Here is a 19826-nt window from a genome sequence, read left to right on the forward strand (position 1 = left end):
CTGTCATTTCTGAGTTATGCACCATATATACCTTCTGCAGTGATAATTCAACAAATATGACACAGAGGAAAAAGTGGACAAGAAATAATGATACCAAAAAGAGGTTCTACGCCCATATATGTTCAGCCTTTATTGTGACGACACAAAACTACCCTCCACCCTCTCCCAAATTGGACTTACGCGGTTACCGATCAACACCATGACCAGCCAAGCCGACACTCGAGTGACCCAACTCTGCGACGTCACCCCTTGAGGAGTCCCCATTGCGAGACCTATCCCTCAATGCCCGTCTTACAGCCCCAAGCCATTACGCTCACGTCCAAGATGCTCATCTTCATCAGAACCACATATATATATATATATATATATATATATGTATATATATATATATATATATATATATATATATATATATATATATATATATATATATATTGTTGCGGATCTCGGATTACGGCGCTCCCCTTATCGAGGGGGGGGGGGGGGTAATCCCCTCGTCTATTACACTGGCCGTCCGAGTCCTAGAAGATATCGCGCTCCTTTGCGGGGTTGAGATTGACCAGGGTGACTGGTCAACGGGTTCCCAGATACCTTTGCCAACCTCTCCGCAAAGCAGGGCGATACTTCTGCTCGAGCCACGGACAAGATGGAAGATTGCCGAGCGGTTTAGCAATCCGAAGCTCGAGCCATTAGCAATAAAACTAACCCGATTTGTGCCACGCCAAATCGTGCCATGTATATCAATAGGGGAAAACACGAAAGCGATCGGATGAGAAGAAATCAGATAAAGGAGGAACACAGAATTTATTGTACATTAATGAAGAGGAAACGAAAGAGGTAATGTACAAAAGAAGGAAATAAAAGGACACAGGGCAACCTTAAACACTCTTATATATCACTCCCAGCACAGAACAAACACACTTACACGAAAAGGGTGGTGGTGGTGGGAAGGAAGAGAAGGGTCCGGGCAGGTGGTAGGCGTCGAGGTCCGGCAGATGGCACAGGCGTCGAGGTCCGGCCCCAGGTTCATGCTCCACTCCGGTCCACGCTCCGGATGTTCACTCGTACTGCGGCAAGCGGCCGGCAGCTTCACGTGGCGTTTAACGTGAGCGAGCAATTATATCGCAGGGGTAAAGACTGGGATACGGCGTACACAACAAATTGTCCCTCAGCCTTCGCCAGTTGTGCACCTCCAATAGTTCATAAACGGCAAGCAAGGACTCCTTTCGTATCGGTTCAAATCGTTCTCCCGGGCACCTCTCTTCTCTCACTCATCTCTCTGGCTCATCACTCGTGCATCTCTCTTCTCTCACTCATCTCTCTGGCTCATCTCGCGCATCTCCCTGAAGTAGTCCCACGCACCCGCTTATATTGCCCACTCGCGTATCAAGCCGCTTGCCTTTTGGATCCGCCTACCGGTGAGCTGGCCTCGGCTCTGAGTGGTCGCGAGCGCTCATCGGTCCGCCCCTTGATGGGGCGTTGAGGGGCCACGCCTTCGTTCTTGGCGCTCCGCCCTTCCTCTCCAGCTTGACCGCGTGCGTAATGGCACTGAGCCAGGCAGCGAATGCTACTGGCAAGCAAGGGAACCCAATTTGGAGGAAGGCTACTCCGCAATATGAATATGACTTGAAAAGGGGGCCTACTCTTATTTAATTAATACAACGCAGATTCAACTATTGGGAGCAGATCCTTACCTGAAACACATACTAATGAAATAACTAAAGAAGATCCTATGGTGTGCTACGTGTTGCTCGTGGCCTAACTAGGGTGCGACCTTTGACCTTTTACACCAAAATGGGAATATTTACAGGGGATTATTTATAAGGGATATTACAATATTTACAAAGTGGAGGGTTCTAAAAGCCGCAAAACTGCACCCTCAATACCTCCAGGGCCGTCCCGGCCCGACAGAACTTTAACTTAGTGCGACACTCAGGTGTGGTAACCGTCTACTATTAACTTCACCCTGAGTGCGACATTTTTAAAACAACTAAATATGTCCCGCCTGCTGCGTTGCATTCGACCTATCAGTCTCACGCCCACAGAATAACCGAATCACGGAATTAATTCTCAAACTACACATTGACGTTGGGGAGCATTATTTACAAAGACACTAGTTGGTATTTACAACGCGAACCCAGGACCTGTCTTTTGGGAAACAAAAAGAAGATCTTTTGAGAAGAGGAAAGGCATACACTGCACTGCACCGATTCCACCAGCATCAATAAGCACCAAAAGCACCAAAGCACCAAAATGCACAAAAAGCACCATCCGGTGCACAGTCATACATTTCAATATACAACGATGACGTCTCCTATTCTCTGCTGGGCCGCTGGTTCTGGACGACTTCTTTGCTTGCGGCCTATTTAATCATAAAACAAAAGGGCACAAAACGCGTCCACTTTTTAAATTATGGCCAGCAGGGGCCAACTAACGGTGGTCCACCTGCATGGCTTAGGTGCCACCTTTACCATGGTCCGCAAGCAAGATTTCACTGGCCACAAGGGACGGTCCCCAGCAGAGGTGCCAGGCCCCAAAACGTGGGGTCCATATGTGGTGCTCGGCCACAGACATGCGGTCCATACAGTGGTGCTTGGCCACAACAACATGCGGTCCATAAGTGGGGTACCGGTCCAGGCAGGCAGCAGCGAGGGTGCGGGCACACAACTGCGGGGACCTGCACACTTTCCCCTCAGCACACAAAGACCACGGTCCATGAGTGGGGAAGGAAGACAAAGCAGGGTTAGCGGGGTGCAAGGGCGCAAGAGTACACGGTAACACAAGGTAATGCAGAGGTGAGGTGCGCAGGAGAGCGAGCCGAGAAAGCTCGTCCCTACCGTACGTTCCCCCCGTCACCTAAGCTACCCTTGCCCTTACCCCGTATGTACACAATTTACAAATTCGTCGCTAACGTCCTGTCTTCCCCATATCTCCCCTAATCCAAATTCGTCATTGATCCCTCTAAACCCAAATTTGCCATTAATCAATTCCCCATCAATCCCTCCTAAGGAGGAAGAGATGGAATAACAAGCACAATGTCACCCCCACGTCATGATGTGTCTTACATACCAAACATTTGCACAAACCGGTGGTGTGGAGTCCTGTCACCTTGTTGAGTGGATGCAGATGGTGCGAAGAGACTTTCAATCCTAACTACCTTCTAAATGACTTTAACACACTTTACACTACCCAGGGTCTTTCCCTGCAAAACCATTGGCTATTTTACACTATGTGGTTCTAAAAACCGAACTCCCGTTGACCAAACTGTGGTGCTCACCAATTTGGGGTCTCACTCCCCCGATTCTACTCCCGGTGCCCTCGCACAATTTCCGGGCTGGGTCATGTGGCGCTCCCAGCAGGTCCGCTCACCTGCACACCTCCGCCACTGCAGTTGTCTCCCGAGCTTACCTGCTCCTTACCCTAACCTACCTGGGGAAGGCCCTCTGGCGCTCTCACCCCCTACCGCCCTCTCTGGCGTCGGGCTACCCGGGTCCGTCCTCCGGATCCTCGGGCCCCATTGAACACTACTGGCTCCCAGAGCCTACCTGCGGCCTCACCTGGCCGACAGACTAACAGTGGCGGAGTGCCCATTTAATCATACGTACTAACAGGCCACATGCCCAGCCAATTTCATTTCACTAATGCACCCTTCACAACACTTCTGTGCTACTACTCGCACCACAGATGCCAATATCCAAGCACAATTTACCTACTCCCTCTACCTACTTTTAAACTACACTGCCCGGGTATTCGTGAAGGGTCCATCCTTCCCCATCCACTCCTTTCGCACCAACCACTCCACTCCACGTATTCCACACTACTCACTCCACACCATCCATTCCATACTCCATTTACTCCATGCTCCATTCACTCCAGACCATCTATTCCATACAACCATTCTTCATTCACCTGTACTTTCACTTGCACACTTTGTGCCCACACACCTGTTGGCACTTGCACACCTGGTGGCACCTGCACACCTGGTGGCACTTGCACCCTCCTTCCCTCCAGGACCATTCACTCAATACAATACACTCAACTCAATGCACAATCACACCTTTCGCAATACTCTGCTCAATCACTTCCTACACACACACTGCATCATCTGATCTACCTGGTTTTCCCTCTAACTTAGTGCTTCCCATCTTCCCTTATACTATTGCACATCCCACGTCGTTATCATCCAAACTAATCTACCTACGTCCCCTACTACAGGTATGATGTCGCTACTTAAATCTACAGTTACCTATGGTCATTTCTAAACCCTAACATTATCCAAGCCCTCCCTGGCTAGGTTTTCACCGCCATAACCCCATAAAACTATAGCTCCTTTGCCCCAAAATACGATGTGAGGGATGGTAGATATACCATCCCTCTACACCGTATACCATTTGCCATCCATTTCACTATCCAGTCCACTGTACTATGAGCCTCGGTGCGTCGTTACATCATTAAAGCTCGGCTTCGCAAAGCCGAGCAATGAATACGGGTGGTTTGGTCTCCTGCAGGTTGGGTCCGTCCAGCACTCGATTCAGGGGAGGAGGTTTCGTCGGGCCAAGGTTCAAGGCACCATCCCTACACAAGGCCTTGCGCTGCCAAGCGCGATGGCCCAGCCTTGCCCGGGTGGAGCACAGCCACCACAAGGGGGCGCCACTCCGACTCCTCCTCCTTCCTCTCGAACCGGGCCACCCGCTTTGCCTGGCAAAGCGCGGACTCGACCGTGCAGGGCGGGGCCCGGCCCGAATAGTGCACGATACTCCGAACAGGAGCGACGTGACACCGATCCCCGCCGGCTCCCGCAGCACACACCGCCCAGCACGGACCGAGGGCTTGCGCCGGCTATCCGTCAGCCTAAACACTGTCCTGGTCAACGTCGATGCTTTCATTACATGCTCGCACGCATACGTGACCGCTTTTACACTCACCAAACCCGGTGCTCCAACGCCGCTCGTACATCCCACGCATTCTACTACTGTACTCGCTCGTGCATTCTCTTTCACTCCATACTCAGGTCTACTCATAGCGCCCACCACACACTCTCGCGCACATTCTTGCGCACCCATTCTCCTCGCACACTCTATCATCACACACTCCGTTCCACACCTCTCCTCCATTACGTCCTCCGTAACACTCATGGGTGTGCACTCTTGCACATACCCACTCACGCGCTCCGATGTGTCCTCCCGCACACGTGCCACAACCAACTCAGGTGTGCGTTCTCGCACACGCACCACAACCAACTCACCCTCTGTATCGCAATCACTCCCACTATCACACTCTGCCGTGCATTCTCCCTCGCACTCGGTAACACACTCGCATTCCGGCACCATTCGCACCCGCGTGCCATTTTCACTCACACCACTCACAAGAGACCCTCCACAAACGCCCGGGTGCCGTCTCGACCCCAAGCGCGTGACAAACCCTCTCGCGCCAAACATTCTCCTGCAAAATCTCCCCGCACAATATACAGCCCGACTCACCTGGGCGCTTCTTCTTCCTCCTCGCTCCAACACCTGCAAATCTTTATAAGGATTAAGCACGGCATCATGATGCGAGCACGGACTTTGCACATATTCCATCTCTGCCTTCCGCGAGTGCTTTTCTAAGTCCCCGGTCTCTCCAATTTCCAATATTGGTTCGGTTCCTTTTCCAATTCTAATTTCTTTTTCCGCCGCTGCACATGAATTTGCCCTGTAAAATTCGGCGGCCGTTGGGTTTTTCACACCCCGTGTCGCGATTTCTATCCCGGTCCACCCGGCTGTGCTTTGATCCACCTCGCTTTCTCCGCGCTTCTCACACCGCGCTACCTCGTCGCATACCAGTGTGCCCCTCCCGCTCGACCTGCGGTTAACCTCCCTCTCCAATTCTTTTGCCTCATACGTGGCTTTGTCCCTCGCCAACCCCTCAATAATTGCTTTAGCTTGGCCATTCACGTTTAGCTTGGCCTCCAATTCGCCCCCTAATTTGCCTTCTAACCCCCCAATTTGGCTTTCTAATCGCTCCCCCATTCTATCTTCCAAATTACTCAACCCGTCTCTCAATCCCCCAATGTGGTTTTCTAATCCCCCAAATTTGACTTCTAGGCCCCCAATTTGGCTTCCCATATCATTCCTCAGTCCGCCAATTTGGCTTCCCATATCATTTTTAAATCCCTCGAAGTTATCTTCTGTTTTGACCATAAAGGCCATCATGTGGGTCACAAATAGGCCCCAGTCTACTGCCGCTGCAGGCTCGGCTACCGAGGCCGCGTGCGCGGCGCCGCCATTTTGTGTGCCTGCAACCCCCTCTTCTTTGCTTTCCTCCTGCATTACTCCCACCTCTTCCCTGGGGTCCTGGGTTAACTCTAACCCCTCTTCTATATCCCCCACTGGCATCCTATCGCCTTGACCATCCATGGCACGACTCAATTTGGATCATAAAAATAATTTTGGCCGCTCCTAATTTTTGACCAAATCTCGGATTTTGATCTCGGATTACGGTGCTCCCATTATCGAGGTGGGGGTTAATCCCCTCGTCTATTACACTGGCCATCCGAGTCCTAGAAGATATTGCGCTCCTTTGCGGGGTTGAGATTGACCAGGGTGACTGGTCAACGGGTTCCCAGATACCTTTGCCAACCTCTCCGCAAAGCAGGGCGATACTTCTGCTCGAGCCATGGACAAGATGGAAGATTGCCGAGCGGTTTAGCAATCCGAAGCTCGAGCCGTTAGCAATAAAACTAACCCGATTCAGTTGGCCAAATCGTGCCACGTATATCAATAGGGGAAAACACGAAAGCGATCGGATGAGAAGAAATCAGATAAAGGAGGAACACAGAATTTATTGTACATTAATGAAGAGGAAACGAAAGAGGTAATGTACAAAAGAAGGAAATAAAAGGACACAGGGCAACCTTAAACACTCTTATATATCACTCCCAGGACAGAACCAACACACGAACACGAAAAGGGTGGTGGTGGTGGGAAGGAAGAGAAGGGTCCAGGCAGGTGGTAGGCGTCGAGGTCCGGCAGATGGCACAGGCATCGAGGTCCGGCCCCAGGTTCACGCTCCACTCCGGTCCACGCTCCGGATGTTCACTCGTACCGCGGCAAGCGGCCGGTAGTTTCGCGTGGCGTTTAACGTGAGCGGACAATTATATCGCGGGGGGAAAGACTGGGATGCGGCGTACGCAACAAATTGTCCCTCAGCCTTCGCCAGTTGTGCACCTCCAATAGTTCATAAACGGCAAGCAAGGACTCCTTTCGTATCGGTTCAAATCGTTCTCCCGGGCACCTCTCTTCTCTCACTCATCTCTCTGGCTCATCCCTCGCGCATCTCTCTTCTCTCACTCATCTCTCTGGCTCATCTCACGCATCTCCCTGAAGTAGTCCCACGCACCCGCTTATATTGCCCACTCGCGTATCAAGCCGCTTGCCTTTTGGATCCGCCTACCGGTGAGCTGGCCTCGGCTCTGAGTGGTCGCGAGCGCTCACAGGTCCGCCCCTTGATGGGGCATTGAGGGGCCACGCCTTCGTTCTTGGCGCTCCGCCCTTCCTCTCCAGCTTGACTGCATGCGTAATGTTGGCTGAGCCAGGCAGCGAATGCTACTGGCAAGCAAGGGAGCCCAATTTGGAAGAAGGCTACGCCGCAATATGAATATGACTTGAAAAGGGGGCCTACTCTTATTTAATTAATGCAACGCAGATTCAACTATTGAGAGCAGATGCTTACCTGAAACACATACTAATGAAATAACTAAAGAAGATCCTATGGTGTGCTACGTGTTGCTCGTGGCCTAACTAGGGTGCGACCTTTGACCTTTTACACCAAAATGGGAATATTTGCAGGGGATTATTTATAAGGGATATTGCAATATTTACAAAGTGGAGGGTTCTAAAAACGCAACAATATATATATATATATATATATATATATATATATATTGTTGCGGATCTCAGCGACGGCCTTCCCCCCTTACCAAGGGGGGATTAGTCCCCTTGTCTTTGACTGGCCGATGGGACCCAGGACCTATGACGTCCTTCCCGGACAGTGCGAAATAGGGTCGTAGGACTAGAATCACTATTACCTAATTACTCGCGCTGCCCAGAAATGAGGAAATAAGCCCCACACGAATCACGCGTGCTGAGACGCCAAGCGGTGCGTACACACGATCCGTACCGTTTAGTTGGTGAACCCGGTTCTAGCGATCTCATTCGTACCACGCTTAGCCAAATGGATAAATCACAAAAGCGGTCGAATGTGGAAAAGGAAGAACAGGTTTATTTTACACTATTTACAATGATTCCAGAAAAGAGGACACAGTGCAGCCTTAAAAACAGTCTTAACTTAATCCCCAGGACAAACGGGCCCGTCTCACACACAGACACACTCACACGGGGTTTGCAGCTGCAGGATGATGTTCACCACGTCCAGGGATGGCTCTCGTGCAGCTTCCTCACGCCTCCGGTTCGTCCTGGGCAGATGGTAAGTAGAGGGGCAGGAGCTCTCTGCGTGTCGTTTGGCGCACATGGGATAATACAGGGCGAACGGTAGGGTCCACAGGTGGACTTCAATCAAGGTGTAGAAACATCTCAAAGATGATCAAGAGAAATGGGAGGCACCTGGGCTAAATTTCAAATGTCATAGCAAAGGGTCTGAATACTTATGTAAATGTGATATTTCAGTTTTTTATTTTTAATAAATTTGCAAAACTTTCTAAAAGTCTGTTTTGTCTTTGTCATTATGGGGTATTGAGTGTAGATTGATGAGGGAAAAAATGAATTTACACGATTTCAGCATAAGGCTGCAACATAACAAAATGTGAAAAAGGTGAAGGGGTCTGAATACTTTTTGAATGCACTATATATATATATATATGTGTGTGTGTATATGTATGTATGTATTTGTATATTTGTATTTGTATATAAGTATTTGTGTATATGTATATATGTATATATGTATATGTGTGTATGTATATATGTATTTGTATATATGTATATATGTAATATGTATATATGTATTTGTATATATGTATATATGTATATATGTATATATGTATTTGTATATATGTATATATGTATATATGTATATATGTATATATGTATATATGTATATATGTATTTGTATATATATATATATATATGTATATATGTATTTGTATGTATTTGTATATATGTATATATGTATATATGTATTTGTGTATATGTATGTATGTATTTGTATACATGTATATATGCATATATGTATTTGTATATATGTATATATGCATATATGTATATGGACCTCCATCAATGCCACATCCATGCACATGGTTCAGCTGGACACTCCTCGCTCATACCACATGATGTGTGTGTGTGTGTGTGATCTCATGAGGAGCACTTACAGCCCCCAGAGCCATCAGTAGAGAAAACTTCACCCTCGACTTCAATCCACCTATCCGGCGAGAGCGAGATCACCACCCTGAGGATCTCTCGTAGAAGACGCTGTACTCGGACCTGCTGTCTTGCCCCAAGAGTATCTCAATTGAAGCGTCAACTGCGCACAGGTCGAACTCACCACCGATCCTCTCTTCCTAGCTCCGGACACTGATGCGGAAAATCACATGCAGGCACACTGGACCGCGACCACCTGCAGCTCTTTGGAAAACCCGTAGCCATATTCAAATTATGTGTTGTTTTTAACTCATAAAGAACACTTTTCATCCCTTTGAGAAAGGACAACAAAGGATCTAACAGTAAGGACATTTTGACAAGATTGTCATTTAAATGTCTCTTTCAAAGGACAAAGTGTTCACCAACTCAACAACTGTGTGCAATGAATTTTCTCAACCACATGTTGAGAGAAGTCTGTTACCTGTAATGGAAAAGAAGGTAAAGTGACATTTCGTGAATTTGCCATTCTGCGAAGCAATATCTTCAACGCTTCTTGCATTGTTGAAGGGCACAGGCCCAAAATGTCGTGTCATCACCTTCCTCACAGTGATTGGCATACTTCTCTCTGCATTAGGTTGAGAAACCTCATTTTTCATATTTTTTCACAAATTCAGACCCACTCTGGACTATCGAAAGACGAATCTTTCATTGTCTGCACCTATATATTTGTGTCCATTCTGCAGGAGATAAAGCCCGGAACGAAACATTTCAAGGCATGGCATTCTACCTGTCCTTTTTCCTGAATGCTCCCTCAACTATTGGGAGGATGTTTGGCAACAGCACAATCGTGGGAGGATTTTTGTTTTGGAAAATATTGCGAAGGCATTTATGACTTTGGTCCAGTATATAAAGTTTGTGACTTCTGGAGGGCACAAGGCGGGTCTGGAGGGCCTTTTGTAATCCCTTATTGTAATTGTGTTTGCAGGGTGGCATTGAAGTCTGCATGACGCTGCTTGTCCGACTGAGCCTTATCAGCCACTTTGTATTTACATGCAAATGTCTGGAAGCAGTTCACTTGTATTAATTCCTGTTTTTCTTTTTCTCGTTGCCCTCTACCATGGTGCGTGACCTTGCAGGAAGAATGTCATTCTACTTTGGATATTCATAATTCATTTATATAAGATTAATTTGAATGCAGGTCTCATAGGATAGTTCAGAGGTAGTACACTTCCTTTTGATCTGTCTCGACTGAGTTCCTGACCCGACTGTAAACTGTCGGATTGGTTCTTTGTAGATTGCATCACAAACTAGAACGACACTCGGTAGAGAGTATACATACCTCCACCTGGTTGGCCATATCACTCAATGGTGAAGAATCACTAAAATTTATACTCGCTGGATCCGGATCCGGATCTTCACCAAAATTGAATCGATTCTTCCTGGTCAAACACCCAACCGGTCCACCATGTTTCGTCCCAATCCATCCATAACTTTTGAGATATCCTGATATGTATCGTTTTTGGCCCTATCTCTCAATGGTGAAGAATCACTTAGAAATTAAATAATTCTCATATCCGAATCCAAATTCAGATCTTCGTCAAAATCGAATCTATTCTTCCTTGTCGCACAGACAACCTGTCCACCACGTTTCGTCCCAATCCATCCATAACCTTTTGAGATATCCTGCTATGTATCGTTTTTGGCCCGATCTTTCAATGGTGAAGAATCACTTAAAAAATTAAATAATTCTCATATCCGAATCCAAATTCAGACATTCACCAAAATCGAATCGAATCGTCCGTGTCAGACACACAACCGGTCCACCAAGTCTTGTCCCAATCCATCCATAACCTTTTGAGATATCCTGCTATGTATAGTTTTTGGCCCTATCTCCCAATAGTGAAGAATTACTTTTAAAATTCTAGTAGCCGGATCCGAATCTTCACCAAAATCGAATCATTTCGTCCTTGTCACATGCGTTACATCTCTGCTACATTTTGTCCGAATCCGTCCACAACTTTTTGAGATATTTTGTTCACAAATGGACAGACAGGAGGTGAAAACATAACCTCCATCCACCATTTGTGGCGGAGGTAATTATGCCATCCCTCAAATGGATATGAAGTTTGATGTTCCATTTGCTAACATTACCTAGTTACATGATCTCACAGTTTCTTTCCGGAAGAATACGTGAGTTATCGTTGGCACCCTGAACAAATTCCAAAGTCCTCCCCAAGTCAGCTTCAGTTGAGCATCAGGCCTCACTCGTCAGGCAGTTCATGAAAGACTTGAGCCAAAAACGTTCCCTGGCTGGTCCCAAGTGAAGGTGAGATTAATTGTGGCCATTTCTATACCCAAAGTAAAACATCCCTTGATGAGTCTATGAGGGCGATAACAGTCATGAATAGTGTGGTCGAAGATTTGAGAACCAAAATAAATATTCCTGCAGTATTACAATAAATACATCATGGAAAGTTTCCCAAAAGGCACGTGTGCTATTCTGTATTTAATGTCATCGGCAATATAGTTATTTTTGAAGCTTCTGCAAAAGTCCATAAAGCTGAAGGCCATCATGAATGCATGGATGGTAGAACCACAACCTCCATTTTGGAAACTTTGCTGGACTGGACAGCTTTGCTGATCAGCTGCAATAATTACCTGTGCCACCGAATAGAAGTTGGATGGAGCTTTGGTTTCCACCTCTATCTGTTTGTCTGTCTGTTTGTGAACAGGATATCTTAAAAAGTCGTGGATGGATTCGGGCGAAATTTGGTGGAGAGGTTGTGTATTTGACAAGGATGAAATGATTCGATTTTGGTGAAAATTCGAAACCAGATCTGGATTCGAGAATTTTTAAGTGATGATCTTCACCGTTGAATGATAGAGCCAAAACCGATAAAACTGACATTGAATGATAGGTCTAAAACCTCACGATATCTCAAAAAGTTGTGGACAGATTGGGAAGAAACTTGGTGGAGAGATTGGGTATGTGACATGGAAAAAAATGATTAGATTTTGGTGAAGATTCTAATCCGGATCCGGATCTGAGAATTTTAAAGTGATTCTTCACCATCGAGATGGGGCTAAAACCTCACGATATCTCAAAAAGTTGTGGAAAGATTGGGAATAAACTTGGTGGAGAGATTGGGTATGTGACATGGAAAAAATGATTTGATTTTGGTGAAGATTCGGATCCGGATCTGAGGATTTTTAAATGATTCTTCACCGTTGAGATAGGGCTAAAACCGCACGATATCTCAAAAAGTTGTGGAGGGATTGGGAAGAACTTGGTGGAGAGATTGGGTATGTGACATGGAAAAAACGATTAGATTTTGGTGAAGATTCTAATCCGGATCCGGATCTGAGGATTTTAAAACGATTCTTCACCATCGAGATGGGGCTAAAACCTCACGATATCTCAAAAAGTTGTGGACAGATTGGGAAGAAACTTGGCGGAGAGATTGGGTATGTGACATGGAAAAAATGATTAGATTTTGGTGAAGATTCTAATCCGGATCCGGATCTGAGGATTTTAAAATGATTCTTCACCATCGAGATGGGGCTAAAACCTCACGATATCTCAAAAAGTTGTGGAAAGATTGGGAATAAACTTGGTGGAGAGATTGGGTATGTGACATGGAAAAAATGATTTGATTTTGGTGAAGATTCGGATCTGGATCTGAGGATTTTTAAATGATTCTTCACCGTTGAGATAGGGCTAAAACCGCACGATATCTCAAAAAGTTGTGGACGGATTGGGAAGAAACTTGGTGGAGAGATTGGGTATGTGAAATGGAAAAAATGATTCGATTTTGGTGAAGATTCGAATCCGGATCTGGATCTGAGAATTTTAAAGTGATTCTTCACTATTGAGATAGGGCTAAAACCGCACGATATCTCAAAAAGTTGTGGATGGATTGGGAAGAAACTTGGTGGAGAGATTGGGTATGTGAAATGGAAAAAATGATTCGATTTTGGTGAAGATTCGGATGCTGATCTGGATCTGAGGATTTTAAAATGACTCTTCGCCATTGAGATAGGGCTAAAACCGCACGATATCTCAAAAATTTGTGGATGGATTGGGAAGAAACTTGGTGGAGAGATTGGGTATGTGAAATGGAAAAAATGATTAGATTTTGGTGAGGATTCGGATCTGGATCTGGATTTGAGGATTTTTAAATGATTCTTCACCATTGAGATAGGGCTAAAACCGCACGATATCTCAAAAAGTTGTGGATGGATTGGGAAGAAACTTGGTGGAGAGATTGGGTATGTGAAATGGAAAAAAATATGTTAGATTTTGGTGAAGATTCGGATCCGGATCTGAGAATTTAAAAGTGATTCTTCCCTATTGAGAAGGGACAAACCCGCACGATATCTCAAAAGGTTGTGGACGGATTGGGAAGAAACTTGGTGGAGAGAATGGGTATCAGACATGGAAAAAAGATTTTATTTTGGTGAGGATTCGAATCTGGATCTGGCTCTGAGAATTTTAAAGTGATTCTTCACTATTGAGATAGGGCTAAAACCGCACGATATCTCAAAAAGTTGTGGACGGATTGGGAAGAAACTTGGCGGAGAGATTGGGTATGTGACATGGAAAAAATGATTTGATTTTGGTGAAGATTCGGATCCGGATCTGAGGATTTTTAAATGATTCTTCACCGTTGAGATAGGGCTAAAACCGCACGATATCTCAAAAAGTTGTGGACGGATTGGGAAGAAACTTGGTGGAGAGATTGGGTATGTGAAATGGAAAAAATGATTCGATTTTGGTGAAGATTCGAATCCGGATCTGGATCTGAGAATTTTAAAGTGATTCTTCACTATTGAGATAGGGCTAAAACCGCACGATATCTCAAAAAGTTGTGGATGGATTGGGAAGAAACTTGGTGGAGAGATTGGGTATGTGAAATGGAAAAAATGATTCGATTTTGGTGAAGATTCGGATGCTGATCTGGATCTGAGGATTTTAAAATGACTCTTCGCCATTGAGATAGGGCTAAAACCGCACGATATCTCAAAAATTTGTGGATGGATTGGGAAGAAACTTTGTGGAGAGATTGGGTATGTGAAATGGAAAAAATGATTAGATTTTGGTGAGGATTCGGATCTGGATCTGGATTTGAGGATTTTTAAATGATTCTTCACCATTGAGATAGGGCTAAAACCGCACGATATCTCAAAAAGTTGTGGATGGATTGGGAAGAAACTTGGTGGAGAGATTGGGTATGTGAAATGGAAAAAAATATGTTAGATTTTGGTGAAGATTCGGATCCGGATCTGAGAATTTTAAAGTGATTCTTCCCTATTGAGAAGGGACAAACCCGCACGATATCTCAAAAGGTTGTGGACGGATTGGGAAGAAACTTGGTGGAGAGAATGGGTATCAGACATGGAAAAAAGATTTTATTTTGGTGAGGATTCGAATCTGGATCTGGCTCTGAGAATTTTAAAGTGATTGTTCATCATTGGGATAGGGCTAAAACCACACGATATCTCAAAAAGTTGTTTACGGATTGGGAAGAAACTTGGTGGAGAGATTGGGTATGTGAAATGGGAAAATATATATTAGATTTTGGTGAGGATTCGGATCTGGATCTGGATTTGAGGATTTTTAAATGATTCTTCACCATTGAGATAGGGCTAAAACCGCACGATATCTCAAAAAGTTGTGGATGGATTGGGAAGAAACTTGGTGGAGAGATTGGGTATGTGAAATGGAAAAAAATATGTTAGATTTTGGTGAAGATTCGGATCCGGATCTGAGAATTTTAAAGTGATTCTTCACTATTGAGAAGGGACAAACCCGCACGATATCTCAAAAGGTTGTGGATGGATTGGGAAGAAACTTGGTGGAGAGATTGGGTATGTGAAATGGGAAAAAAATATTAGATTTTGGTGAAGATTCGGATCCGGATCTGGATCTGAGAATTTTAAAGTGATTCTTCACTATTGAGAAGGGGCTAAAACCGCACGATATCTCAAAAGGTTGTGGACGGATTCGGAAGAAACTTGGTGGAGAGAATGGGTATCAGACATGGAAAAAATGATTTTATTTGGTGAAGATTCGAATTCGGATCTGGATCTGAGAATTTTAAAGTGATTCTTCACTATTGAGATAGGGCTAAAACCGCACGATATCTCAAAAAGTTGTGGACAGATTGGGAAGAAACTTGGTGGAGAGATTGGGTATGAGACATGGAAAAAAATATTAGATTTTGGTGAAGATTCGGATCCGGATCTGGATCTGATAATTTTAAAGTGATTCTTCACTATTGAGAAGGGGCTAAAACCGCACGATATCTCAAAAGGTTGTGGACGGATTCGGAAGAAACTTGGTGGAGAGAATGGGTATCAGACATGGAAAAAATGATTTTATTTGGTGAAGATTCGAATTCGGATCTGGATCTGAGAATTTTAAAGTGATTCTTCACTATTGAGATAGGGCTAAAACCACACGATATCTCAAAAAGTTGTGGACAGATTGGGAAGAAACTTGGTGGAGAGATTGGGTATGAGACATGGAAAAAATGATTTGATTTTGGTGAAGATTCGAATCCGTATCTGGATCTGAGAATTTCAAAGTGATTCTTCACTTTTGAGATAGGGCTAAAACCACACGATATCTCAAAAAGTTGTGGACAGATTGGGAAGAAACTTTGTGGAGAGATTGGGTATGTGACATGGAAAAAATGATTAGATTTTGGTGAAGATTTGGATCCGGATCTGGATCTGAGGATTTTAACATGATTCTTCACCATTGAGATAGGGATAAAACCTCACGATATCTCAAAAAGTTGTGTACGGGAAAGTTGTCTTGCAATGTGTTTTATGCAAAGCAGTTTTAAGTCCCAAGGATTTTTTGACTTGAAGAATCAATTATAATCAATGGCTAAAACAATAGCTTAATTGGAAAATATTAACAGGAGGTGAATGTTCAACACAAACATCAGGCTATCATGCATCAGGCTATCATGCAGGCTACCCTGAATGGGTTTCTCTCATCTCCTCCTCCTGTTCAGGCTGGAGTTCCCCAAGGCAGTGTTCTGGGCCCGGTGCTTTTTCTGGTCTTCATCAATGATCTCTCTGACTCTCTTGAAAATCCTCTCTATCTCTTTGCTGATGACTCCACTCTCTGCCGCTCCATTCCTCTTCCCTCAGATCGGCAGTCTGCAGCCTCCTCACTCTCTGAAGACTTGGACAAAATCACAGACTGGTCAAACAAGTGGAACATGTCTTTCAATCCTGACAAATCTCACACTCTTACTATGTCTCTCCGAAAAGATCGACTGGACAACCCTCCCATCTACTTTCTCAACAATCCTCTCCAAGAAGTTCTGTCGCTCAAGCTTTTGGGTCTCACTATCTGCCATGATCTTTCTTGGGAAAACCACATTTCAAATCTGGCCTCCAAAGCCAGTCGCCGACTGGGCATCCTCCGTCGTGCGAAGTCCTTCCTTGGCACACCTGAGCTCCTCACCACATACAAGGCTTTCATCCGCAGCTCAATGGAATACTGTTCTCCCCTATGGGCCGGTGCTCCTGCCTCACACCTGGCTCGGCTTCACGCTGTTGAAACCAAAGCTTTCAGAATTATTGGAATCTCCCGCGATGAAGCTATCTCTGAGGGCCTTTCACATACTCACCGCAGGCAGGTAGGTGGTCTTTCTGTCTTCTACCGACTCCTCTCCGGCCTTGCTCCCCCAGCTCTCTTTGTGCTTTGTCCCCCAAATATTCCTACAGGTCGCACAAGATCTGCCAGCCACCCTCTGATGGTTAAACTGCCGAAATCTCGGCTCTCTGCTCACCTCACTCTTTCATTGCTCTTTTCTCCCACCTCTGGAACAAACTCCCTCACTCCCTTCAATCCCACTCCTCCCTCCAGGTCTTTAAAACAGCTGTTCACCACCATCTCTTATCTTCCCCCATCCAAAACCTTGATCTTTTCTACCCCCGCTAATTCACCCCAGATCCACCTTGTTTGAAATTCCAACTTCTTTCCTGGAAGTCCTGGCAGTGTCCATATGTTTTATACCTCTCCCACCGCCCCCTTCCCATGCCCCCCCCCCCCCCCCCAAAGCCCTCGCCATCTCTCAGATCTCTCGATGTCTCCATGTCTCTCGGTCCCTGCTCTCAAATGTTGTGTTTGTGTCCTTCCCCCTCTCTCCCCATCTTGTCTACCGCTCCCGATGTTATTTGTTTTATGTGTCTGTTTGTCTTTCTGTGTGATTAATGTTCGCTCTTTCACGAGCCTCGATCTTGTATACAAAAAAAAAAAAAAAAAAAAAAAAAAATTTGTTTGGTGAAAGGAAATGGAAATTTACTCTGCAGGGCCTCCTAAAACAGGCAAATCTTCATTGAACAAAGAATCATTAAGGGTCCATTCTTTGAACAAGCAAGTATCTGCACAACACAAAGTTTTCTCAAAGTCTTTTTCCCCACATCTTAATGTTTGTTTTCTGAATGCAATTCCATAAAAATAAATTCCAGCACGATCGAAAGTTCAAATGGAAAAATAAAGTTCTTGCCTATCCAGTGTTTAGGGTCCAGAATTCATGAAGCAATTACAATCACATTCTTCAGATCATAAAGTTTTATGTATTTTTGAAATGTGTGAGTCAACACTGACATATTGAAACAGGGCTGGCAGGATAAGCTACCAATTTGGTCTTTGTTTGGTCCATGACTTATGAGATTGAATTCACTGGATATCATCACATAACTCAGAAGCAGTCTCACACCTGGTTAGTATTTGCGAGGGAGGCTTCCATGGAAATGGAAATGCAGGTGCTGTAGATTGTGGGATGGCAGAATAGCTCAGGTAAGCAAACTCGCATCTGTCCTGGAGTTGTTCCTATATATAATTATTAAATCCAAATAAATCTGCCCACGTCTTGTTACTGTGACGACAGTGGGTGCTGCATTCAGGAGTATGTCATCCTCATTTGGATGGGGATGTAAACTGACTGTCCCGTATGCATTTCAGCCGTTAGCATTAACGATCCTCTGGTATCCTTCGATAAGAGTAGGCCATTGTATGGCTTTATCATGGCTATATTTACCCTGCGCTCGCGAAGCGAAAGCGTGGTTAAGTGATCGGGTGCGTATGTGCGTACGTACGTGCGTGTCTGGATTTTTTTAATTTATTTTCTCGGCAACCGTTGGTCCGATTGACACGACATTTTCACCATAGTTTGCGGCTCCTCATGTATAATTTTTAGTGATAGTGACGTCAAACATCACGTGGTACGGACGCCATCTTGGAAAACATATATCTCCAAAACCGCTCAATGGAAAAATGTAAACATGGCTCATTGTCAAGTACTCCCCATGGGAAGTAAGATATGTTAATGATGATATCATCGGTGCTTTTGTTATGATGTCATAATTCGACAAGTGCAAGACTTAGTCCGTTCAGTTTGAAATCTCCTCAGCGTGAACTCCGCAACAATTATATTGGAGAATGGAAATGTACGATGTCTTCGGTCATGTGGTCTGGTAGCCATATTGGATCTAAGTGTTGATCCAAACGGTTGCCGATCCAATATGGCTACCAGACCACATGGTGAGGCTGTTGCCCAGAAACAACTTGCCTTCGTCTCCTGGAAAGCAAATCCAACGGAAGGAAATCTCATTTCCTTTCACAAAGCCCGAAACAAGTGTGTGTCCACCCTCAGGAGAGCCAGGAAACAATATCTCTCCGTTCTCAAGACCGAACTCTCTTATCTGTCTCCCTCTTCCAAATCCTGGTGGCATCTGGTCAAATCCGTTTCTGGTGTTTGTTCCCCCTCCATCCCCTCCCTTACCTCAAACGGCTACACAGCTGACTCCGCACGTGAAAAAGCTGAATGCCTCAACTCTGTGTTTGCCTCTAAATCTTGTGTCCCAAACCCATCCCTCTCTGTACCCACCATACCCAGTCGTACCCTGCTGCTCCTGGACTCCGTGTCCTTTCCTCCTGACAAGGTGGAAAAGTTTCTGTCAACCCTCGACTCTGATTCTGCAACTGGACCCGACGGCATCAGCCCACGGGTCCTAAAATCCTGCTCTGCTGCTCTATCTCACCCTCTCTCTGTTCTCTTCACCCTCTCTTTTGCTCAAGGTCAACTGCCATCTGCTTGGAAATCAGCCAACATCACCGCTTTGCACAAAAAAGGTGCAAAAACAGATCCTAGCAACTACAGACCAATCAGCCTTCTCCCAATTATCAGCAAAGTCATGGAATCCATCATTGCTTCGGATATGAAATCTTTCCTCTTCTCCAATGGCTTGATCTCTGATCATCAATTTGGTTTCAGACCAGGTCACTCTACTCTGGACATGCTGCTTCTGCTGTCTCAACAATGGATGGAGGTCCTCAATGCCAAACAGGAAATTAGAGCTGTCTCCCTCGACATATCACGTGCCTTCGACACGGTCTGGCACCCCGCTCTGCTCACCAAACTCTCCTCCTTTGGTATCCATGGAAATCTC

This window comes from Myxine glutinosa, chromosome 1 (genome assembly GCF_964187855.1).
Source record: "Myxine glutinosa chromosome 1, kmMyxGlut1.1, whole genome shotgun sequence".
NCBI classification, from domain to species: Eukaryota; Metazoa; Chordata; class Myxini; order Myxiniformes; family Myxinidae; genus Myxine; species Myxine glutinosa.